Source organism: Somniosus microcephalus, chromosome 7 (assembly GCF_052327205.1).
Source record: "Somniosus microcephalus isolate GS21.2 chromosome 7, FLI_Smic_1.0, whole genome shotgun sequence".
Taxonomy (NCBI): Eukaryota; Metazoa; Chordata; class Chondrichthyes; order Squaliformes; family Somniosidae; genus Somniosus; species Somniosus microcephalus.
Window position 1 is genome coordinate 38,462,324 of NC_140993.1, and position 26,348 is coordinate 38,488,671.

The following is a 26,348-nucleotide window of genomic DNA, read 5'->3' on the forward strand; positions in this document are numbered from 1 at the left end:
TTGCCCTGAAGTTCAAGGTTTTTGAACAGATTCAAACATTCAATGATGCAGTCTAACTAGTCATTATCGAATGTAAAATTACTGACCCACGGCTAACTTTGTGAACGGACACTGAGCTTTTTGAACAAACTAGAGTAAAATATTAGACTTTAATTTTCAAAATTATAGGCTAGGCAGACCCACACAAAAAAAATACCTGCAGTGCTCTTAGCCTTGAAGCTGTAAATACTGTGTTTTACATACTGTGTGCGCATTTTATACTTTTGTAAAATGGTCTACATAACATTGTTTTTAAAATAAGTTCTTAAAAAAAACACCTGGTTATTTTCCAGTAATCCAATGTACAAGTGAATTCTACAATTTTTCAGCAGGGGTGGGGGGGGGGGGGGGGGGGGGGGGGAAAAAGAGGAGAAAGTGTCATTTTATCTGCTGAATTGAGCATTCTGGCAAAAGAAAATCAAAATGCTTTCCACTGTCAGCAACTCACAGGAACAATGGGTCAGATACTGTTTATGGTTAAACTAACTTTGCTGTATACATTACAACAACTAATGGATACAGAGTGATTTCAATGTAACCACCCCAGCCACTTACTCACTGTATAAAACATGATTAAAAGCAGATTATACACAGGATGTTGGATGACTGTCAATAACTTTCACAAAGCAGTAATTCAATCAAGACGTTCTGACAGCATAACCTTGTGCACATAAACCAACCTAACTCAGTGCATCAGGTAGATTAAATTACTACCTTAAATTTGCTGCTAAGCATTTTGATTACGGTGTGTTTCTTTGGTGACCTGTTCCCAGGCTGTTCAAAATGACTGCTGGTCTGACCTCTGGGATGTGCATGAGAATATCTATACCGACTCCCTTCAATCTTCCCCCACTTACATGTGGGAAGCATCTGGTCTTTGCTTGGCTCCTCCCCACAACAGTGCAACTTATGCCGCTTGGGAATTATGCACAAGAATCCCACATCCCTTCAGCACATTGCTGCACTGCTCCAAAAATCAGCTTTAAATTTAATATATAAAAAGGGTTACAGCTAAAATATGAACATCTTCTCTTTACCAATGGTAACTGATCAGTATTTTCTGTTGTCGTTTCCAATCTTGCTGAGGCGCCGAACACCTCGAGTCTCTTCACCGGGAACAAGCGGAAGCCAAGCGCAAGGAGCGCACGTCAACCCAAGCACCCCACCCTCCCGCCCCTTCAACCACCATCTGCCCCACCTGTGACAGAGACTGTAGGTCCCGCATTGGACTCATCAGTCACCTGCGAGCTCATTTTTAATGTGGAAGCAAGTCATCCTCAGTTCCGAGGGACTGCCTAAGAAGAAATGCTGAAACAACTACTTAGGAGGATCAAATCATAGAAATTTACAGCACAGAAGGAGGCCATTTGGCCCATCTTGTTCGTGCTGGCAGACAAAGCTATCCACCCTAATCCCACTTTCCAGCACTTGGTCTGTAGCCTTGCAGGTTACGGCACTTCAAGTGCATATCCAAGTACTTTTTAAATGTGATGAGGGTCTCTGCCTCTGCCACCCTTTCAGGCAGTGAGTTCCAGACCCCCACCACCCTCTGGGAGTAAATATTTCTCCTCAAATTCCCTCTAAACCGGCAACCAATTACTTTAAATCTATGTTCCCTGGTTATTGACCCTTCTGTTAAGGGAAATAGATCCTTCCTATCCACTCTATCTAGGCCCCTCAATTTTATACCTCAATTAGGTCTCCCCTCAGCCTCCTCTGTTCCAAAGAAAACAACCCCAGCTTATCCAATCTTTCCTCAGTTAAAATTTTCCAGTCCTGGCAACATCCTCGTAAATCTCCTCTGTACCCTCTGCAGTACAATCACATCCTTCCTGTAATGTGGTGACCAGAACTGCACGCAGTATTCTAGCTGCAGCCTAACTAGTGTTTTATACAGCAACTAGTGTTTTATCACTATTGTTTCAAATATTAATTATGGAAGAGACACATTTTCCTATTCAAATTTAACACCAAGGTTTTAGATACGTCTGCTTTTGGCATAATTGCACATATTGTAATATTATTACCTGATGCAAATAATTGATTAAGAGCTGGTGAATCTGTAGCGGTCATAACATTTTGTTTTACATCCAATAGGGTCGATACATAAATCAGAAAACAAAAAAAAACCCACAGGTCCCATGTTTGATCAGTGACTCACTTACTGGCAAATTTACTGTTGCGGACCATTACTCAACCACAACATGCAAATTGTATGATACCAAACAAAAAGAGAACACAAGTCAGTCCATAAATAGGAAACAGTAAAAAAAAATTTGCACTCACACATCCTGCTAAATGTGGTACAAGATAAAATCCTAGTTTAATAATATAAATCCAATTTTCATGTATTCTATCTTTTTTAATAAATAATTGCTAAAAGAATGTATGTATACTCCACAAACTGATTGGAGGGCAAATCTCTCCCCAAGTTCGCTGGTTCTTCGAAGCCAGTTCTTAGCTTCCTGATGAAATGTTTTTTTTTGTTTTTTTTAAACTGCTTATACATTCCGATATCTCTTGTAACTGTCTGAACTACAGTGAAACACATTCTTAAAAAAACTGCTAATTTACTATTATTCAAAAATGTTAAATAGTTGCACTTGGTAAAAAACTTCATACCATGTGTACAATGGCAAATGAAAAAACAGGTTAAAGTTTCAAATGGTTTCCACCAGAGATTATGACTTGTCTTCGCTTTCAAATCGCAACAGATCTGCTATGTTGATTTTAAAATTCATTGTCGGATGTGACCGTTGCTGGCAAGGCGAGCATTTATTACCCATCCCTAGTTGCTCAGAGTAGGTGGTGGTGGGCTGCATTCTTTAACGGAGTGGCTTGTTAGGACACTCAGAGGGCCGTTAAGAGTCATGTTGCTGTGCGAATGAAGTCACATATAGGTCAGACTGGGCAAGGTCGGCAGGCTTCCTTCCGTAAAGGACATTAGTGAACAAGTTGTTTTTTTTTTGACAATCTGAATGCTTTATGGTCACTTATACTGATACCATTTAAAAAATAAACTGAATTCAAATTCTCAGGCTGCCAATGTGGGATTTAAACTCACCTTCTCTGGATCACTAGTCCAGTAACATAACCACTACACTACTGTACCAGTATCTATCTTTCATTAATTTTGCGCTCAACAACAACTTGCATTTATATAGCGCCTTTAACGTAGTAAAACATCCCAAGGTGCTTCACAGGAGGGTTTTAAAACAAAATTTGACAGAACCACAAGAATGGGCAGGTGACCAAAAGCTTTGTCAAAGAGGTAGGTTTTAAGGAGCGTCTTAAAAGGAGGAAAGAGAGTTAGAGAGACGGAGAGGTTTAGGGAGGGAATTCTACGGCCTCGGCAGCTGAAGGCTGCCAATGGCTGCTGAAGGCTGCCAATGGCTGAGCGATTAAAATCGGGGATGTGCAAGAGGCCAGAATTGAAGGAGCGCAGATATCTCCGAGGGCTGTAGGACTGGAAGAGATTACAGAAATAGGGTAGGGCAAGGCCATAGAGGGATTTGAAAACAAGGATGAGAATTTTAAAAGTGGGGCGTTGCTTAACCAGAAGCCAGTGTAGGTCAGGAGAGCATAGGGGTGAATAAGACTTGGAGAGAGTTAGGATACAGGCAGCAGAGTTTTGAATGAGTTTAAGTTTATGGAAGGTGGAAGGCTGGCCAGGAGTGCGTTGGAATAGTCAAGTCTAGAGGTAACAAAGGCATGGATGAGAGTTTCAGCAGTGGATGAGCTGAGGCAGGGCAGAGTCGGGCAATGTTATAGAGGTGGAAATAGGCGGTCTTAGTGATGGCGCAGATGTGTGGCCAGAAGCCCATCTTGGGATCAAATGCGACATCAAGGCTGCGAACAGTCTGGTTCAGCCTCAGATAGTTGCCAGGGAGAGAGATGGAGTCGGTGGCTAGGGAATCTCATCAAATGAGATGTTCGTGTGGGAGAGTAGAATACTTTCCATTTTAGTTATCCAGTGTTACTCCAAGTTCACATTTAGTACAGCTAAAGAGTAAGCTTTATTCTGCACTCCCCAGTAACCAGCCTTAATCCCAACCTCACTGCACCATCCCCCATGCCAGCTATGTGTACAGGCAGATTTGTTTCGTGGACTTTTACTAGGAACTGGACCAAAATTACCCAAACAGGTTTCACATTTGAACCTTACAGCCAGCGGATTTTCATCTCAAATCTTCCAATACCTTTGATAACTGGGTACAAATGTGTGAAGGCAATGTCTAAAGCACTGCACCAGCCATTCCATCCCTATACTGGGGATATAAATGCATGACATACACTTGATGGATTCATCTCCACATACAGAATTCCGCTTTTGTGGCACATAAACTAGCAGATATTGTGGCTGCGTGCAATATCATTTGTAAAGCAGCGAGTGGGCCATACGGACATCAGTTCAAACCATTTTGGTACATTTGTCTGCTAGTGGTATTTAGTTGGTGCTTATTGAAGTTGGTCTCAAAGTATATTTTAAGCAAATTGCAGCGTCTTACTTTTTTTCCCCCCCTTTTTCTTAGAGATTAGGACTGCAACAAAAACACATGAATGAGAAGTAAACGATTCATTGGTTTAAAATACTGCTGGAATAAGGGTTCTTGTTAATAGAGTACTAAACTGTTGACTGTCAACTTGAACAAAATACTGCAGGCAGTAACCTAAATATGATTTCTCTTTTTGCGCTTGGCAGCAAGATCAACTGGTGGAGCAGCTGATTTCCTTCTGCACGTAGCTCAAAGTCTGATATTTTGTTTTTCTCAGAATTGCTTATTCTCTGAAATGAAACAGAACTCCGTATCATTCAGACAACACACGCATGACTAATACTCTAAGGGTTAATTATTTTAAGCACACACTCCACCTTTTTCTAGGTAATCCACTTCATCTCTAATCCCTCTCGCACAAACATGAAATTGCTTCCCCACCTTACAGTTCCTGAGTAACTTGGCCACCAGCTAATGAAATTCATGCAATGAGAACAGCCTCATCTTCGTAATCACCTAATCTACATCGAGTAATTTACAATAGCAAAATACTGCGGATGCTGGAAATCTGAAACAACAGAAAATGTTGGAAACATGCAGGTCAGGCAGCATCCGTGGAGAGAGAAAGAGTGTTAACGTTTCGGGTCTGTGACCCTTCGTCAGAACTGGAAAAAGTTAGAGATGTAACAGATTTTAAGCAGGGGCAGGGAAAGGGGGGGGGGGGGGGGGGGGGGGAGGGAACAACAAAAGACAGTCCCTTTTGTTCTTTCCTCCCCATCCCTCCCCGCTTTCCTTGCCCCGGTTTAAAATCTGTTACGTCTCTAACTTTTTCCAGTTCTGATGAAGGGTCACAGACCCGAAACGTTAACTCTGTTGCTCTCTCCACGGATGCTGCCTGACCTGCTTCCAGCATTTTCTGTTGTTATTTGAGTGGTTTCCATTCACTTTTAACTTGCCGCTCTGGCATAAAGTTGGCCACCTCCGAAGATCCAGTGGCATTGGAGACTCGTCGTGGACCCCCGTGTGCCATTAATCTCCACTTATTTTTAATGGTAAAGTTAGTAGATGAGCAGCAGAACCTGAGGAGCAAGTGCTGCATGGAGGTTATAGATTTTATTTTCAGCAACACTGAGGATTGGATATAGATTAAAATTGCCTTAAGGTTTAACATTAACTAGAGAAGGGAATTTACTGCATGCCACATGATTGGTACGGACAATAAAAACACCTGCCAAAAAGGTATGAATGATAAAGAATAATTCCTAGAATTTTACAGCACACGAGGAAACCATTCAGCCCATCACACCTGTGCCAGCTCTCTGAAAGAGCTATTAATTTAATCCTATCCCCCTGCCATTTTCCCATATCCATTAAAATTTTTCTTTGGCAAATAGTCCCCCACCATTTATAGTGGGCACGTCGGTGTTAACGCAATTTTCCCACTATACGCCGGTCAGCCGTGGCTCCGTTAGTAACAATCTCGTCTGAGTTAGAAGGTTCAAGAGACCTGAACACTGACACTGCAGTGCAGTAATGAGGGAGTGCTGCGCTGTCGGAGATGCTGTCTTTCGGATGAGACATTAAACCGAGGCCCCGTCTGCCCTCTCAGGTGGGCCTAAAAGATCCCATGGCATTATTTCGAAGAGGAGCAGGGGCATTTTCCCTGGTGTTCTGGCCACTTATTAAACCCTCAACCAACGTCACCAAAACAGATTATCAAGTCATAATCACACTGATGTTTGTGGGTCCTTGCTGTGCACAAATTGGCTGCTGCTTGTAACAGTTACACTTCAAAAGTACTTCATTGGTTGTAAAGCGCTTTGGAACGTTCTGTGGTTCGTGAAAGGCGCGATACAAATGCAAGCCTTTCTATATACGGTGGATGGTAAAAACAAAAATGGTATGTACCCAACATATTTTTTAAAAACAGGCACTCGCCATTTAGCAACTGCCTCCTACTTAGCAGATGTATCCAAAATCTCATCACCAAGGTAAGTCGCATTTTAATGAGGCACGAACAGCTGATTGGGTCTTCAAGCAGTTTCAATTTTGGGTTAAATCAGCAGATCTTTTGAAAATCAGTCACCACAGTACAGGGGATTAACAGGAGTGAACAGCTGATTGAAACTAAAGCAAAATACTGCAGATGCTGGAAATCGGAAATAAAAACAGAAAATGCTGGAAAACACTCAGCAGGTCAGGCTGCATCTGTGGAGACGGTTCAGTTCTGATGAAAGGTCAGCAAGCTGAAACGTTAACTTGGTTTCTCGCTCCACATATGCTGTCTGACCTGCTGAGTGTTTCCCAGCATTTTCTGTTTTATTTAGCTGATTGAAACAAAAGTATTCAATACTGAGCGTACTTGGCCACACTGCAGCAGGGTAGAAATACAAGCTTCAAATTACAAAGAATCCAATAAAATCTTAAAAAGGGCATCGCATAACAAATCTGTCCAGCACATCTATGCACCTGGGCTGCAGGATGGGCACATGTCACTGAGTGCACTCTAACTTGTGAAATCTCAAGACTACTTCTCTATTTTGCATTACGTTTTACTATGTTAAGGTCGGTATATAAATGCAAGCTGCTGCTATCAGATGGCACGCAATAACAGGAACAGATCCAAACTGGAGAAAGGCCAAGAAATTAAATCCCTCGGTTTCCTTTGAAGAAGCCACATTGGATGTCATTAAATAGATTACTTAGGCAGTTGGGGGAAAAATAAAGCTAGACAACTCCCATGTCCAACACCATCCTGTTCTTCAGTTTCCTAACTCAAACACAAAAATATCACATGAGCATATCTCAATACCACCACTGCAACACATGTCGCTCTTCTATTTTAGAAGGTCTGAAAGACAGCTTGCCAGTAGCACCTCAGTGCAGTTTTGTTATTCTCATCAATTGTCACAAGCAGCAGCAAAACTAAACATCCTGGAAAATTTAGATGGTGAGCTTGAGGAGACTCATTGTTCAGTTACTTTTCAGCCAAGGTACCAGGGCATAGATATAGGACATCACTGTCCAAAAAGGTTCATCTTTGGCCACAGCACAAACTTTACCTTTTCCACCAACTCCATCCCCTGCCACTGTCTCAGGCTGAACAAGACTTTTCGCAACCTGGGCATCCCCATTAGACCCCAAACCCCTATAGAGTCCATTACAAAGCCCGCCTACTTACAACTTCATAACATCGTACGTCTCTGTCACTCAAACCCTCATCCATTTCAGTTACCTCCAGACTCGACCATTCCAATGCTCGCCTGGCTGGTCTTCCATCCTCTGTAAACTTAAACGCATCTAAAACCTGCTGCCCATAGCTTATCCTGCACCAAGTCCCGTTCACCCACCACCCCATTTTTGCTGGCCTATATTGACTCTACCCCAATTACAAATTAAAAATTCTTATCTCTCTTCATAATCTCACCCCTCCAGCTGCAACCTCAGTAGTACTAGACCAGCTCTTCAGAGTTCAAATCCCACCATGGGAAGTTGTGAAATTGAATTCAATAAATCTGGTCATTTGTGGCCAGAAAATGACCATGAAATCAGCAGGACTCTTAAAAATCCAACTGGTTCACAGTCTTTCAGGAAAGGGAACCTACCACCTCTACCTGGTCTGACCTACATGCAGCTCCCATCCCATACACTGTGGTTGACTTAGTGCCTTCAGGGCAACTAGGGAGGAGCAATAAATGCTGCCCTGCTAGCATTGCCCACATCCCAAGAACAAAGATTAAAAACCCTCCCTGAAGTCTGTTCCTGACTCCAGTTTAATTCTGCATTCTCCCTCCCACGCACCCCCCCCCCCCCCTCCCAAACCTCGTCTTCAGCCACCTAGGCACCAGGGAATTTCCTGCTAAACCCCTCTGCCTCTCCAACTCCCCGTCTTCCTTTAAGAGCCTCCTTACTGCCCACCAGTTTGGCCCAGCTTTTGACCAGCCCCACCAAATATCTGCGCCCTTATTTCAATGTCCTCTTTTATTCCCCCTTTACATCTCGGTGAAGCACCTTGGGACATTTTTCTACATTAAAAGGCACTATATAAAGACAATTCATTATTGTCCAAAATATCCTGAAAGTAGTATTTCAGCATTTATATTGCACATTTAATGTAGTTTAAAAAACATCCCAAGGCACAAGGAGAATGCGGAGCCAAAGGAGATGGAGGGGTGCCTAAAGGCATGGTCAAAGTTGTGGGTTTCAAGGAGGATCTTAAAAGGAGGGGGAAGTGGAGAGGTTTAGGAAGGATGTCTGTACTATTGTTAATGTAAAGTTTTGCATACTGATTGACAAACAAGCATCATAAGTATACAATGAATGAGATTGCATTGGAGGAGGGAGTTTAAAATGAAAGAAGTCTGGGAGTGATCGTATAATCATCACTTTTAATGTCTAGACAATTGTGGCAAAGCAAAAATACTTAACAGAATGCTGGAACATATAGCCAGAGTACAAGGAATTTTGAGATTATCCTGAGGCTTCACAATGCACTGGGCAGAGTTCACGGAGTAATGTGTTCAGTTTTGGTCACCACACAACAAAAATACAAGTGTTGGAGAAGGTGCAGAGACTATCAAGGCTGATTCCAAGTGTAAAAGGCGATAAGCTAAGAGAAAGAAGCTAAAGCGCTACAGTCTAGAAAGGAGATGACCTCAGGAGATATATAAAATATTTGATGGTAAAGATACGGCAAACCCTGTATATTACTTCAAAGTAAACCAATTAAAGTAGTACTCGAGGACATGAATTCACATTAGGGCAGGGGTGCCCATGATGCATCCTGTAGGTCCCATGGCTCATAAACATTAGTATGGACCAGTTGGGCCGAATGACTGGTTTCTGTGCTGTAAAATCTATGTAACCCTTTGAGTCTAGCAATTTGGCCCTTGAAGCCAAGAAACTTCATCTTATTTGGGCTTATATATTTTTTTTATTTGTGTGTATTGTAGATCTGGAGGTTTATCCACTCTTAGCACTGATTATTTATGAATAATCCCCAATTCAGAAAACCAAAATTAGTTATCAGCAACATAAAATATATACAAATTAAAGACCCCTAAGGCTACACCGTATATACTGAAGCATTCTTTGAAGGCAAAATTCTTGGACCTCCCCTGCATTACTGGTAATTAATTTGAAAACCGGTACAAGAACTCATTCAAAAAATACCTAATGTTTGGAAGAAAAAAAATCTACCATACAGGGTAGTAAAAGGAAAAAAAATTGGTACATTGAAAATGCACCTTGCTTCCTGTGACGTTTTTGTCACACTTTTGGGATCAACCTTCCCATAATAAGTTTCTATGTACACATAAATGGAAACAGATTATGTAACCTGCCACACTGTAATTACACTCTGTCCAATGGCAGCACCTTAGTGTTGTTATCTTCCAACTTCTCAGCCAGTAGTACAAACGCCTATGCTTCACCCAACTCGGATTCGCAAACCGCCTAATTTCTGATATTTAAACTATAAATAATATAAAATCAAACATATTACATTAAAATAAGGACAGAATGGGGACACACACACCCTGGACCAATTACTGCCTTCCCACCAATGCCACAGGGCCCAAGATCTACACTTAAGTCTTGACACCCCAGGTGTAATGTTACAGGAGATTTAAGAGTATATATATAAAAATATACAGTACATAGAGATGAGGAAACGCTGGGGACCAGAAATGTCCAAACTCAGTTCACAACCTCTTAGTCAGCAGAGAGAACAGATCTTTATACTAGATTTAAACCCAAGTTCCAGAGGCTTGAAGAACAGTGTGCTAGCTCATAGCGCAACCCAGCTGCTTCCCCCCACTGCCAGCTTTGCATTTTTAAATTTCCACTTTCAAGAAGTTTGCCATGTCAAAAAAACAAAGTTGTACAGAATTAAGATTTTTGTGACTGAACTCTGAACTAAAGAAATCACAATATGTTGAGATCATGTTGGCGTACCATTTTACTCAAATGGTTAAAGAAAGCATTCTTTCTAATCGATTTTGGGGAAAAAAAGGCTGCAATGACTTCTGAAATGAGCGATTCAAAAATATTTTAATTGTGGGCCCACTACAAATCAGGGTCTTCAATGTCCATGGAAACAGTTATCATCATACACCAACTGAGAAAAGTTACAGGAAACTTATCCTTTAAGGATTATTTTGGCAGCACTCTCTCATATTCCATAATAAAATCAAAGTAAAGTATGTATATATCTTCCAATGGCCTCCCTAAATTCACATTAAATGAGACCCTCAGAAGATGAATGTTACCTTTTAATGAGGTACTGCTGTTTTGGGTAGGGAAGAGGGGCATGCACCATTTCTCACATGCAAGCAACACATGTTTTTGCAGCAGTTAGATTGAGTTGTGATTTATATCAAAATACTTGTATGTTAAGTTTGAAAACTTTTCAATGGTAATATATACATGTGTGCAGAGATATGCATGCACATTTCCACAGTGAACTATCCCATCACTTATATCCAATGTTGAAATGAAAAAGCACTGCTTCATAGAAATTTAATAAGTATGTACACCAATACTTAAGAACCACTTTTATTTTATACAGTTGTTACATTTGGCAAGTCTTTTAAAGTCAGCAGACAGGGAGGAGTGCAGGCTCAGCATAGTATTACAAGTAACAACCAGGAGACAGTTTAGCAACTGGCTGCAGTATCAAGTGTTACTACATTAAAAGATAGTTTACCCACACCAATTGTAATACTTACCTACATTCCCTTAAAAGTTTCATGTTTAAATCTCAATAGTTAACATCAATCCTTGAATTAGAATTCTGACAGATTCTCCCGCCCAACATACCGATCTCTAATAGAAAATGTACTTAACCAAGCCTTTTAAATGTGGAACAGAAATAAACTTACTGAGTGGCAAAATGTGGTGGTTACTTCCTGCTCAATAGCCGTAAAATCCTGTTGACATTTTCTTGGAGTATCCCCTGATCAGCAAAGAAGGATTCACATTCTTCCCAAAGCTTTTTGCTTTGACAGTCTGAACACAAATAATGTGGTTTTCAAAAACTTTTGATAAAATATACGCACACAATGAACACACGAATACCTCATCTGGCAAGCCAGCGAAAACTGACAATCACACTGTGCAGCTGCAGCGAGATGTTCTTTCCCTGTCTCCGCTTATCCGAATGCTTCGGACCTTCCCCTTACTTCTCAGATAAACCCCAAACGATGTATTTCCTGCAAGTCAGTGTTTGCCTATGCAACGTCTGTGTCCAATTAGCAATCTCAAATGACAGCTTAGGGAAGAGAGAAAAAAAAAGAGGCCGCCTCAGTGGGGAACTGAGCAGCCATTCAGTTGGCTGTAGCACAAATCTGTAAGGTCTAGTTGCTCTGGCCTAATGCCAGCACCTGGAGCAGTCCAACCCTTTGCTACAGAACAGTATGTTACTCATTTTGGTATAAGTTCTGGAGTATGTCATTCAACAAAACAAGAAAAAGGAGTTCACACACCCATTTCTGATCATTACACAAATAGGCAAGACAATGACCGGAACTCTACATGGGTTGAGACTGCCCAAGTCATTCATAAAAAGGAAACCTAGGATTTAATCCACTCGTCTGCTAATCTAGTGGGGTGGGGGGCGGGGAAGAGAGACGGGGCAAGGGGGAAGAGTGCGCATTTTGAAGAAGTTTAAGATCTAGCATAATTTTATATTTTGAGCTCATCACAATTTCATTACACATTTCAGAACATAGTTGAAAAGCTATAGCAATAACTTTCTGATGGAAATGACCGCCCTGTCCTTTTTCAGGAGGGCCTAGAACCGTTGACTGGAACAGGTTTCATCTACAGCTTGTGGTGGATTCAACAGCACCAGTGGCAACAACCAATCATACAGGCTCAATCAGCAGAGGTTTGAAAGTTGTGCATCAAGGTTTTCATTTCTGTTGCAGTGCTTCCCAAACGTCGGGAAGTAGTCTCTACGGGTCAATAAAACAGAAAGCTGCAAGCAGGCCTGTTCATGGCTAGAAAAGATGGCGATTGAAATAAATGCTAAAGTTGCCAGTGGCGATCGTCCTTGGAAGAGCATAAAAACTACATAGGGATGGTTCTCCAACTCGGAGGCATTTCATTCCAAGACAACAATGCTATTGTCAGTAGCCTGCAATGAATGTAAAGGGGCATCAATATTCCTTTTTAGGCCTTTTTACAGAACATGGGCAACACATTTAAAAGTGTATTACCCTTCATTTGGATTCTTTAAATTATTTCTACTGATCATGTAACACAAGTTCAGAGACTTTTTCACAGCTGCAATCCTCAGACTAGTTCACAGGTTATAAGCTTCGGAGGCACAAACCATCTTCAACAGTTTTTCTTGCACCCCATCTGGTGGCTCAGTTGAGAAATGTCAATGCTTACCTAAAGACTACAAGAGCATCCTTTTACGATAGCAAAATACTGCAGATGTTGGAAATCCGAAACAACAACAGAAAATGCTGGAAAAACTCAGCAGGTCAGGCAACATCCGTGGAGAGAAATTTGAGTTGACGTTTCGGGTCGAACCCTTCTTCAAAACTGGAAAGAAAAGAAACTAGATCGAAGGCAGGGCTGCGATCGGACAAAAGAATAAAAGAAACAAAAGAAGTAAAAAGAGATTAGAAGCTAGACGAGATGGTAATAGGCTGAGATTAGGTGTAAAGTGTACTGGCAGGGCAAGAGATAGCTGCCAGGTGTGAGAGAGAAACAAAAAGGGGGGGGGGGGAAAGGAGTGGAAAAATTACAAGAAAAAATGAAATAGGTGCCGAGCTTATGATCTGAAATTGTTGAACTCGATAGAGAGTCCGGAAGGCTACAGACTGCCTAATTGGAAGATGAGGTGCTGTTCCTCGAGTTTACGTTGAGCTTCCGTGGAACAATACAAGAGGCCAAGGACGGTGAGGTCCAAGTGGGAATGGAGCAGTGAATTAAAATGACAGGCGACTGGAAGCTCGGGGTCACCCTTACGGACTGAACGGAGGTGTTCCGCAAAGCGGTCACCCAATCTGCATTTGGTCTCCCCAATGTAGAGGAGACCGCATCGTGTGCAGCGAATACAGTATACTAGATTGCGAGAAGTACAAGTAAATCGCTGTTTCACCTGGAAGGGGTGTTTGGGGCCCTGGACAGTGGGAAGGGGGGAGGTATAGGGGCAGGTGTTACATCTCCTCCGCTTGCACGGGAAGGTGCCAGGTGAAGGGGAAGGGCTGTTTGGGGTGATAGAGGAGTGGACTAGGGTGTCGCGGAGGGAGCGATCCCTGCGGAATGCTGAAAGGGGAGGGGAGGGGAAGATACGTTTGGTGGTGGGATCACTTTGGAGGTAGCGGAAATGCCGGAGGATGATCCGTTGAATGGAGGCTGGTGGGGTGAAAGGTGAGGACAAGGGGAACCCTATCGTGGTTCCGGGAGGGAGGGGCAGGGGTGAGGGCAGAAGTGCGGGAGATAGAACTGACACGGTCGAGGGCAGTGTCAACCACGGTAGAGGGGAATCCTCGGTTGCGGAAAAAGGAAGACACGTCTGAAGCACTGGTGTGGAAGGTGGCATCGTCGGAGCAGATACGGCGGAGACGGAGAAACTGGGAGAATGGAATAGAGTCCTTACAGGAAGCGGGGTGGGAGGAAGTGTAGTCCAGGTAGCTGTGGGAGTCAGTGGGCTTGTAGTGAATATTGGTCGATAACCTATCCCCAGAGATGGAGACGGAGAAGTCGAGGAAGGGAAGGGAAGAGTCAGAGATGGACCATGTGAAGGTGAGGGAAGGGTGGAAATTGGAGGCAAAGTGAATGAAATTGTCAAGTTCGGGGCGAGAGCAGGAAACGGCACCGATACAGTCATCAATGTATCGGAAAGAGGTGAGGGAGGGGACCCAAGTAGGACTGGAACAAAGATTGTTCCACATAGCCCACGAAAAGGCTAGGACCCATGCGGGTACCCATGGCAACACCTTTGATTTGGAGGAAATGAGTGGAGTTAAAGGAGAAGTTGTTCAATGTGAGAACAAGTTCAGCCAGGCGGAGGAGGGTAGTGGTGGATGGGGACTGGTCGGGCCTCTGTTCAAGGAAGAAGTGGAGTGCCCTCAGGTCATGCGGGTGGGGGATGGAGGTGTAGAGGGATTGTACGTCCATGGTGAAAAGGAAGCGGTTGGGGCCAGGAAACTGGAAACTGTTAAAGTGGCGGAGGGCGTCCGAAGAGTCGCGGATGTAGGTGGGAAGAGACTGGACAAGGGGAGAAAAGATAGAGTCAAGATAGGAAGAGATAAGTTCCGTGGGGCAAGAACAGGCTGAAACGATGGGTCTACCAGGGCAGTCCTGTTTGTGGATCTTGGGAAGAAGGTAGAAGTGGGCTGTGCGGGGTTGGGGAACTATGAGGTTGGTGGCAGCGGGGGGGGGAAGATCTCCAGAGGAGATGAGGTCAGTGACAGTCTTGGAAACGGTGGTTTGATGTTCGGTAGTGGGGTCATGGTCCAGGTGGAGGTAGGAGGAGGTGTCGGAGAGTTGGCGTTCAGCTTCCGCTAGGTAGAGGTCAGTACGCCAAACAACAACAGCACCACCCTTGTCAGCGGGTTTAATGACAATGTCAGAGTTGGATCTAAGAGAATGGAGCATCCTTTTGCCTACTTAAGGGTCAGTGCACGCGAGTAAAGTAATTCAGTGCTTCAAGATAGTTTAAAGAAATGTGATACGGAATAAATGCAAGTCTTTTTCTTTGAGTTGACATAACAGAGGCAAATGCAACACAAATGTGTTTCATGAATTTTATCATGGTCATTACAGAATCAATAAAAGTGACCATGAAGCTGTTGAATTGTTGTAAAAACCCAACTGATTCATTAATGTCCTTTAGGGAAAGAAACCTGTTGTCCTTACCCAGTCTGGCCTATATGGTGATCGAGTCCCACACTAACATAGTTGACTCTTAATTACCCTCTGAAATGGCCTACGCAGTCGCTCAGCTGCATAAAACTGCTACAAACAGACTGCAACAGTTCAAGAAGACAGCAACTAGGAATGTGCAATAAACACCTTACCAGTAACGCCCATATCCCAAGAATGAGTAATTTTTAAAAATGCAGTGGAGTACCAAGAAGTAAGTCACAGATTTCCTGTGGCTCAACATGTAATGGCTAATTCGGCATTTGAATTTTCTCCATGCAAGAGAAAAGTCCCTGGATAATTACATGGTTAAAGAGCTTCACAGGCAGGAGAAGCAGTCTGTGAAGCTTGAACATGCTAACCGGTCAAGGTACAATTTTTGTACTGCTGATAAAAGCATACATTTCTGCCTTACTTGCGAGCAAATCTTGTGGCATTAGTCCAGACATAATCCGTTACAGAATGGACAGCCTGGCCACATGGATGCTCTTAAGGGTGGGTTCTCGTGTGCAATATAGAAACCTCTAACGTGCCGTTTGAATAGCTTTGAACTGTTCTATAAACTTTCTCTACAGCCTGACAATTAGTATTCCCTCACAGTGTGGACATGAGCTTTGTCGAACAATGAAGTTGCACAAATGGCAAGTTGGGTCAAGCTTTCTTAAGTGCCTTCCACTTACAGTACAGGTAGACTACCCTTTATCCGAACTTCCAAAAACCGAAACCCTCTAAAAACCGAAGGTTTTTTCGTTCAGCGTAAGTCGTGCGCACGACATGACCAGAGTGGCGCACGACTTACGCTGAGCAGGACAGAGGGTCACCGAGTTCCCTCCTGGGTAGGAGATTGCAGGCCGAGCCGGGCAGTTGTGAAGGAGGTATACCGGGAGAGTGAACCCAACAATACAGTGGCCTGTCCGATATTCTTTTCTCCCCCCCACCCCCGGCCGACCCCCACCCTGTCGGAGAAGGGATAGTGTATCCTTTATCCGCACTTCCGAAAACCGAAATCCTCTGAAAACCAAAAGTGTTTTCGTTCAGCGCAAGTCGTGCGCACGACCCCGACCCCCCCGCCGACCCCGGCCCCCCACCGACCCCGACCCCTGACAAATTTCCCAGTCTTATAAAATACCTTCCGAAATCCGAAATTTTCCGAAAACCGAAACACGGTTGGTCCCGAGGTTTTCGGATAAAGGATAGTCTACCTGTACTTGCATTTTCTAGTTATCTTCACTTGTTCTCAACATAGATCTAGTAGGAATGCTGAGTTTCAAACTCTCAACTCTTTGCACTCCAATGTTTTACTACATCTGTTTCGGTCATGGGGCACTGGCACCAGTACTGGGGAAAGAGGGAGCTGTTCCGTTAGGACGGGCTCCACTTAAACCGGGCTGGGACCAGTGTCCTGGCGAACCGAATAACTAGGGCAGTATAAAGGGCTTTAAACTAATGAAGGGGGGGTTTGGATTCAGGAAAGAGAAAATTTAAAAGCAACGAGAAATGTCAAGGCTCTAGAGCAGAGTTTTGGGTAAAAATAAGCAGAGTGGGTCAGAAAGGGAGAGAGAGTATAACAAAGGTAATAAGGCATCAGTGACAGGTGACATCAGGGAAAAACAGAAATAAGAAAGCTAAAGGCACTATATCGGAGTGTGCGAAGCATTCACAACAAGATAGATGAATTAATAGCGCAGATAGAAAATAGGTTTGATCTAATAGCCATTACGGAGACGTGGTTGCAATGTGGCCAAGGTTGGGAACTAAATATTCCAGGATACTTAACTTTTACAAGAGATAGGCAAAATGGAAAAGGAGGAGGGGTAGTCCTGATAATAAGGATGGGATAGAGACAGTAGAGAGAAAGGATCTTAGCTCTGAAAATCAAGAAGTAGAATCAGTTTGGATGGAGCTAAGAAACAGCAAGGGGCAGAAAACATTGGTGGGAGTTGTTTATAGGTCCCCAAACAGTAGTTGTAATGTAGGGCAGAGTAGAAATCAGAAAATTAGAGGCACATGTAACAAGGGTAATACAGTAATCATGGGGGACTTTAATCTACATATAGACTGCGCAAACCAAATTTGCAGTAATAGTGTGGAGGACGAATTCATGAAATGTATATAAGATAGTTTTCTAGATCAGTATCTTGAGGAACCAACTAGGGAACAGGCTATTTTAGATCTAGTATTGTGCAACCAGAAAGGGTTAATTAATAGCCTTGTAGTAAAGGGGCCTTTAGGGAAGAGTGACCATAATATGATAGAATTTTAGAGTTTGAAAGTGATAGTTAAATCAGAAACTAGGGTCTTAAATCTAAACAAAGCAAACTACGTAGGCATGAGGGGAGAGTTGGCTAAGGTAGATTGGGAAACTACATTAAAAGGTATGATGGTAGAGAAGCAATGGCAAGCATTTAAAGAATTAATACATAATTTACAACAAATATACATTCCTTTAACGCACAAAAACCCCACAGGTAAAGTGGCGCAACCGTGACTAACAAGAGAAGTTAAAGATAGTATTAGATCAAAGGAAGAGGCATATAATGTTGCTAAAAAGAGTAGTAAGCCTGAGGATTGGGAGGATTTTAGAATTCAGCAAAGGAGGACCAAGAAATTGATAAAGGGAAAATAGAATAGGAGAGTAAGCTAGCGAGAGACATAAAAACAGACTTTAAAAGCTTCTATAGGTGTGTAAAAAGGAAAAGATTAGCGAAAGTAAATGTGGGTCCCTTACAGGCCGTGACAGGAGAAATTATAATGGGGAATCAGGAAATGGCAGAGAAATTAAACAAATACTTCACGGAAGAAGTCGCAAAAAACCTGCCGGAAATAGTGGAGAACCAAGGGTCTAGCGAGAATGAGGAACTGGAAGAAATTAGGATGAGTGAAAAAAATAGTACTGGAGAAATTAATGGGACTGAAAGTCGATAAATCCCTGGACCTGGTGATCTACATCCTAGGGTTTTGAAAGAGGTGGCTATAGTGCTAGTGGATGCATTGGTTGTGATTTTCCAAAATTCCATCGATTCTAGAATGGTTCCCACAGATTGGAAGGTAGCAAATGTAACCCCACTATTTAAGAAAGGAGGGAGAGAGAAAATTAGGAACTACAGACCAGTTAGCCTGACATCAGTAGTATGGAAAATGCTATAATCTATTAAGGACGTGGTAACAGGGCACTTCGAAAATAATAATAGGATTGGGCAGAGTCAACACGGATTTATGAAAGGGAAATCATGTTTCACGAATCTGTTAGAGTTTTTTGAGGTTGTAACTAGCAGAATAGATAAGGGGGAACCAGTGGATGTGGTGTATTTGGATTTTAAGAAGGCATTCGATAAGGTGCCACACAAGAGGTTATTAAACAAAATTAGGGTTCATGAGATTGGGGGTAATATACTAGCATGGATTGAGGATTGGTTGTAATATACTAGCATGGATTGAGGATTGGTTAACGGACAGAAACTAGATAGTAGGAATAAACGGGTTATTTTCGGGTTGGCAGGCTATAACTAGTGGGGTACCGCAAGGATCACTGCTTGGGCCTCAGCTATTCACAATCTTTATCAATATTTGGATGAGGGGACTAAATGTAATATATCCAAGTTTGCTGATGATACAAAGCTGGGTGGGAATGTAAGTTGTGAGGAGGATGCAAAGAGGCTTCAAGGGGATATAGACAAGGTAAGTGAGTGGGCAAAAACATGGCAAACTGAATATAATGTAGAGAAATGTGAAGCTATCCACTTTGGTTGGAAAAATAGAAAAGCAGAGTATTTTTTAAATGGCGAGAGATTGGAAAATGTTGGTGTTCAGAGGGACCTGGGTGTCCTTGTACATGAATCACAAAGTTAACATGCAGGTACAGCAAGCAATTAGGAAAGCAAATGGTATGTTGTACTCAAATCCTCTTGTAATAATGTCCAAGAGTAAAGATGTCTTACTGCAATTATATAGGGCCCTGGTGAGACCACACCTAAGGAAGGATATACCTGCCATAGAGGGAGTGCAACGAAGGTTCACCAGACTGATTCCTGGGATGGGAGGATTGTCCTATGAGGAGCGATTGAGTAGACTAGGCCTATATTTTCTGGAGTATAGATGAATGAGAGGTGATCTCATTGAAACATACAAAATTCTTACAGGGCTTGACAGGGTAGATGCAGGGAGGATGTTTTCCCTGGCTGGGGAGTCTAGAACCAGGGGTCACAGTCTCAGAATAAGGGCTTGGCCATTTAGGACTGAGATGAGGAGAGATTTCTTCACTCAGAGGGTGGTGAATCTTTGGAATTCTCTACCGCAGAGGGCTGTGGAGGCTCAGTCATTGAATATGTTCAAGACAGAGATCGATAGATTTTTGAATATTAAGGGAATGAAGGGATATGGGGATAGTGCAGGAAAGTGAAGTTGAGGTAGAAGATCAGCCATGATCTTATTGAAATGGCTTGAGGGGTGGAATGGCCTACTCCTGCTCCTATTTCTTATATTCTTATCTGTTCTCTTAACAGTAAATGAGATTTTCAAATTAGATGGATATATTTATATATGGATGGATGGATATATTTATACATACACACACACACACAATTGGGTTTAGTGAGGGCACCCCCTCATCTCACACACACATGCACAGTGAGGACAGGATCAGTCTGCTGGTCCTTGTATTGAGGCTCACACAGGAATAATGGTAACTTGGGTAAATGGCGTGAGCTGCACTCTGCATCTGTACCTCAATAAGGGAATCAATGTTTTTGGGAAAGGAAGAGAATTCAAAGGCAAGAACAGTTATGTGAAAAAAGGTCAAGCTTACAAGAACCTACACGTATGGATCTCATGTATGTGCAATACCCCAATGTTGCCATATCTGCTTCAATATAAAACAGGGCAGATTCAGCATAATTCCTTTCCTTTCAGTGCTCAATTACTTGACTATAAGATAATTTTACAGTGTACAATATAGTACATGCATACAAATAAATTATATAAAGAGTATGTTACAAGACTCATCTATCTCTATGCCTCATCTGTGTACGTGTTCATCTATCGAAGTCTGTCTTTCATTTTTCCCTTGGCAGGCTTGCCTCTTTCTCGTCTTCCGTTACCACACCCGACTGATACGATGACTTAATTCTGCTGTGTGGTTTCCCACCTGTTAACAGGGAGGGACAGTTTCCACTCGAAATAAAAAGCAATGGTAAGATGTTCTTGGTGCTGGCATTTGCACTTTGAGGAAACTTCCTGGGTTCACTGTAAAATTACAAATGGAGTTCATAAATAGGCAATGACTGCACTTTACAGTTAGAAACTGAAAAAATTGAAAAGCAACAGATAAAATACAAAAGCACTATATTTGCCAGCTACACATGACCACACTCAACATACACGAGCATTGAGAGTTGTGCATTATTCAGGAATGCATGACTTTTCTATATACACTCCAAAATTACACCAAGACCATTAGCTTATTCATGTCCAAATAAGAACAACAAACTTCCATTTATATGGTATTTTTCATGTCCTCAGGATGTTCCAAAGCACTGGACAGCCAATGAATTACCTTTGAAATGTAGTCACTATTGTAATGTAGGCAAATGCAGCAGCTGACCAAAGAGAACATACTTATACCACAGAATGCTTCAAACTGCACGCTTGCTGTTGGAGGTAGACTTGTAGCATAAAAGTAATATTAGAGGCATGGACATAAAACTATAGGATCCATGCAAGTTCCTATGTTTCGCCTTTAAACTTTGCATTCTTTAGTACTTTTCAAAGACACTCCATCACCGCAGAACTTCAAGCTACTCCGTCTGGGGACCACCTGCAAATACTGACTTTCCAAGTGACCCAACTTCAGAATGATAACATGCCCAAAGGAAAACCTTATTGTAGAAAATATTTCATCAGTATACAATAGTATGGTAGCAAATATGCAAATTCATAAAAATACAAAGGTTGGGTGATGCATAGATCAGTGTTTCAAAAGCAGTTGCTTATGTCAGGGTATTTGGGGCCCTTTGACTTGGCAAATGTGTTCACCCTGGGCATCCCACACCACACTGGATAGATAACCTGATGCATGCTTGACGTACTGGTGTTCGGAGCTCATGTCCACAATGGCAACACAAGCCCGAATCACTGCTGTTTCAATGCTCTCTTTCCCGATCTCCAAGCCTTTCATTGAGGAGCTAATGCAAAAACAGTTCTGTACACCACAAGAGCCTTTGATCCTTAGCACTAAATTACCAATATACACAAAGGATGTTTAGAGTTATAAAAGAAAATATCTTCAGTGTAATACTTAGTAATAAGGTACAGTGTTGGTGTGAAACTTGAGCAACTTGCTTCATAGATTTTTATGATCTCCCCCCGCCCCCCCTCCTTTGTCGCTACTTTCTTCCCTTGTGCTTCAGTCACTCCTCAATTTCACTTCCTTTGACTTGTTTGAATTCAAGACTCACAGTAGACTATTTTGCGACAGTACCTCTCAAGCTTGGATCTCTCCACTCCTCTACAGACTGTTTCCCAGCTTTACTGCTTATTCCGGAATTCTATCTTCTCCAGTTCTCTTCTGCTCAACTCTTTAGATGGCACATTTCTTAGCTCCCAGACATTATTTTGTTGTTGTTATTTAGAAGTCCTCTATGTGGTCACAGGATACGAAGCTTTGGCCCCAGAAGTCACACTGCTGTCACTGTAGGTCAGCATGTTTGATTGGTCCTACAGTTATCAATCAGAAGAACGCAGCACTCCAACACAGTAGCTGCAGGGTCCTGGTGCCCATCATGTATTGAAATTTACAATACGAACATAAATAGGAGCAGGAGATTCAGCCCCTCGAGCCTGCTCCGCCATTCAGTAAGATCATGGCCGATTCGATTTTGGCCTCAACTACACTTTCCTGCTCGCTCCCCATAACCCTCGACTCCCCTGTAGTTGAAAAATCGGTCTATCTCAGCCTTGAATATATTCAATGACTCAACTTCCACATCTCTCTGGGGTAAAGAATTCCAAAGATTCACGACCCTCAGAAGAAATTCCTCCTCATCTCCATCTTAAATGGGCGACCCCTTATTCTGAGATTATGTAGTCGCAAGTGTCCTTTACATTAACATAAGCCTCAATACTTTGGAATAATATACTAAATTGTATTATTAACTGACTTCTCAACGAGACACAGTATCCAACACAAAGTGGGTAGTAGGGTTGGAGCTGAATTGTAATTTTGTAAATTCCCTTTATAATCCTGAAAACTTCAATTAGATTACCCCAAGGTTGTCTTCGCCAAGTAAAATAATCCTAACCTCTTTAACCTTTCCTCATAACTTAAGTGCCCAGTATGCAGAATAATCTTGGTTGCCCACCTCTGCAATCTCTCAAGGGCAACCTCACTCCTATGATTAGGCGACCAGAAACGCACATAGTACTCTAGATGGGAACATAACCAATGCTCTCCAAAGCAACAGTAGACTTGTACTCTATCCATCTGAATTCATCTCGGGACTTGTTTTTTTTTTAAAAAACAGGAGCCAAGCACTGTATTGACAGTTTTATAGATCCACTATAACTGCTCGATCTCTTTCCTGGGCAGCAAACATACGATTATACTTAAAATACTCAGGTTGATTCCTTCCCCCGACCCACACACTAATCATTTTACAGCTATCTGTATTGCACTGCAATTTCAGTTACCCAGACCCAAATCCTTCTTAAACTGGTTACACTGTTTGGCATTATTTGCTGCGCCTCCAATTTTGGTATACAGGAAACTCTTATTTAAAACGGCACCTAAATATCCAGAATTCTCTATTAACCGGCAAAATTTATACTCCGAAAACACCTCAATAACCGGAAATGTTGCCGAGTCCGAGTCTCCCGCGGTGGCCGAGTTAGTCAGTGGGGGTAGTTCTCCAAACTGCCACTACTCGGCTTCTTGGCGCTGTCGGAAGTCCGAACACCTCAAGAACAGGAGTCTGACTCTCCTGCGGTGTAGGCGAGTACCCAATTACTGTATACTGCACACTTCTTGATTTTTAAATTTGTGTTTGTTAAAAAATAGCCTCGGTAGATAAACCCTCTCCGTCACCTGGAATTTTTAAATCAACCGGCAACATCCCGGTCCCGTCGGTGCCGGATACCAAAGAGTTTCCTGTATTCTTCAAACTTGGGAGATATTTATTGCTACACAATTCTCCATGTTTTTAATCCATCAATAAAACAACTCAAGTGTAACACTTACATTGTGTCACACTTTGTTGACCGTCTGACATAAAACAGCAGCAAATCAGACCTGAAGAGGTGGGGAATGTATGAATCAAAGCAAGGAAAGTGGGAAGAAAATTACTGCTGCAAAACTACTGAGGACTTAGGAAATCAACCACTCATGAATGCTTACAAATAAAAGGAGATAAGCTCAAGAAAATTTCTGCGTCAATACTGGTTGTTTAACCTTTGCTTGCTTTTGTTCATCCCCTAATTTTACAACAATCTTCTTTAATTTTCTCAGTGGAAAAATGAAATTGTGTCTGCATGTAGCACAATATTTCAATTATCTTTCAGCTGATGTTTTACATAAAAAGTTAGTATTTTCAGAAAACAAGTCAAGCAGAGAGTGCGAGAAGGAAAAGACACAAAGGAATAGAAACAGATAGTGTTTCAACACCTATCACCTCTTATTTATATTTCAAATTCTAAAACAGTTCTTTTCAAAAAACATAAAATGTGTTCTTACAGCTGCAGTGCATAAATGATTTACCAATTCTTTATTTCAAGAACTTGCTTGCTATTTCTGGCATATGATATCTTCAGAAAACAAGCAAACCACCAACATTATTGTTAGATCCGTGGTTCTGAGAGTATGATGTTTTCCAATAACCACACGGATGCTGTAACTTAACAATCAACAGGTATTTACTGGAGTAGGGTAGTCTCAAGACTGGGGGTACAGAGGCATGCTCAAGGCTTATATACAGGTGAGGTCACTGCCGGTACTACAGTATACAGGAGCTGTAAAAAGTAGTTCTCTCTTAAAAAGGTACATACACTACAATTATCTTAGGTAAAATATATTTTTCAAGAAGGTAAATTTTAGACCACAAAAATACTGGCCATCAAGAGGATGCCATTTGTAAATGCACCCCTTTCCACTTCCCAAGAGATGTAAACATTACTGATGGAATATTGCTGCTTAGAAGCAAAACAAAATTCATTAATTTATTATTTACCATCCTGGAGTCCAAGAGAGGAATTTTCTAATCATTAGTCACTGTGAACTTTATTTTCCAAGAACCAACCAACTCCCCCTTCTCACTATTGCTGCTAAATAACATGTGCTTTCTTCCAATCTGGTATATACCTACCAACATGCATGTTTTCTGGACTTCAAGAAAAAAAATAAACATAGTTAAAGAACAGATTATAATAATGAAGACCATTTTTGTTTGTGACAAATAATGAAGCATTTTAAGAACATAAGAAATAGGAGCAGGAGTAGGCCATTCGGCCCTTCAAGCCTGCTCTGCCATTTAATAAGATCATGGCTGATCTTTTACCTCAACTCCACCTTCCCGCACTATCCTCATATCCCTTGATAGCCAAAAATCTATCGATCGCGGTCATGAATATATTATGATTCAGCATCCACAGCTCTCTGGGGTAGAGAATTCCAAAGATTCACAACCCTCTGAGTGAAGACATTTTTCCTCATCAGTCCTAAATGGCCGACCCCTTATTCGGAGACTGTGAACTCTAGTTCTAGACTTCCCCACCAGAGGAAACATCCTCGCAGCATCCACCCTGCCAAGCCCTTTATGGATTTTATATGTTTCAATGAGATCACCTTTCAGTCTTCTAAACTCTAGGGAATAAAGGCCTAGTCTAATAAATCTCATGGGACAATCCCCTCATCCCAGGAATCAGTCTAGCGATCTTTAATCCATGATTCAGCACAGTGGCATAGTGGTTAGCACTGTTGCCTCACAGCGCCAGGGACCCGGGTTCGAATCCGGCCTCGGGTGACTGTGTGGAGTTTGCACATTCTCCCCGTGTTTGCGTGGGTTTCCTCCGGGTGCTCCGGTTTCCTCCCACAGTCCAAAGATGTGCGGGTTAGGTTGATTGGCTATGATAAATTGACCCTTAGTGTTAGGGGGATTAAATACGTGGGGTTACGGGGATAGGGTGGGATGTGTGTCGGTGCAGGCTCAATGGGCCGAAATGGCCTCTATCTGCACTGTGGGGTTTCTGTGATTCTGTGAATATTGCTTCTTTAATTGTGTCGGTACACAAGGGGTTAACAACCAGCTTCACTCAAATATCATATAACAGTTTAACTTAGCATTTGTCACAACAATTAGGCTGGCTGTTGTTGAGCAGTTGTCCAAGGGAGGAGCCAAGCCATTCTATCAAAATACAAACATCTTATGGAATTTGTTCAAACATACTTTTAGATAGCAGCTCCTTTTCCATTTAACAAGTTATTTAAATTCAGAGTCTTGATAACTGGTTTGAAACTATATCAGGCTGCCTTTTTCAAATCACTGAGTTTGTCTGGAACCTCTGAAGATAGTTAGCCAAGACAGAGTTCTTCCGTAGCAGTGACAGAAAAAAAAAGGAACCACTATGCAAGTAGACTAGGTATTATGTAATGAGAAAGGATTAATTAGCAATGTTGTTGTGCGAGGCCCCTTGGGGAGGAGCGATCATAATATGATTGAATTCTTCATTAAGATGGAGAGTGAAGTAGTTGACTCAGACTAGGGTCCTGAATTTGAATAACGAAAACTACGATGGTATGAGGCGTGAGTTGGCTAGGATGGATTGGGGAACGTTACTTAAAGGGTTGACGGTGGATAGGCAATGGCAAACATTTAAAGATCGCATGGATGAACTACAGAATTTGTTCATCCCTGTTTGGCATAAAAAAAAACAAAAAAAGGTGAC

At 42.1% G+C, this 26,348-nt stretch overlaps 1 protein-coding gene across 7 annotated transcripts in view; it reads right to left on the bottom strand.

Annotated features, from left to right (window-relative positions):
• Nucleotides 1-26,348, bottom strand: part of ptp4a3a (protein tyrosine phosphatase 4A3a) — a 140,661-nt gene that overhangs the window by 58,816 nt on the left and 55,497 nt on the right. The window contains exon 1 of one of the 7 annotated variants that reach the window (XM_085992444.1): nt 11,613-11,729. The exons of 4 other annotated variants lie outside the window; for them this stretch is intronic. The gene's annotated coding sequence lies outside the window, so the exon portion shown is untranslated. 2 more of the 7 variants (XM_085992445.1, XM_085992437.1) reach the window with 2 other exon arrangements.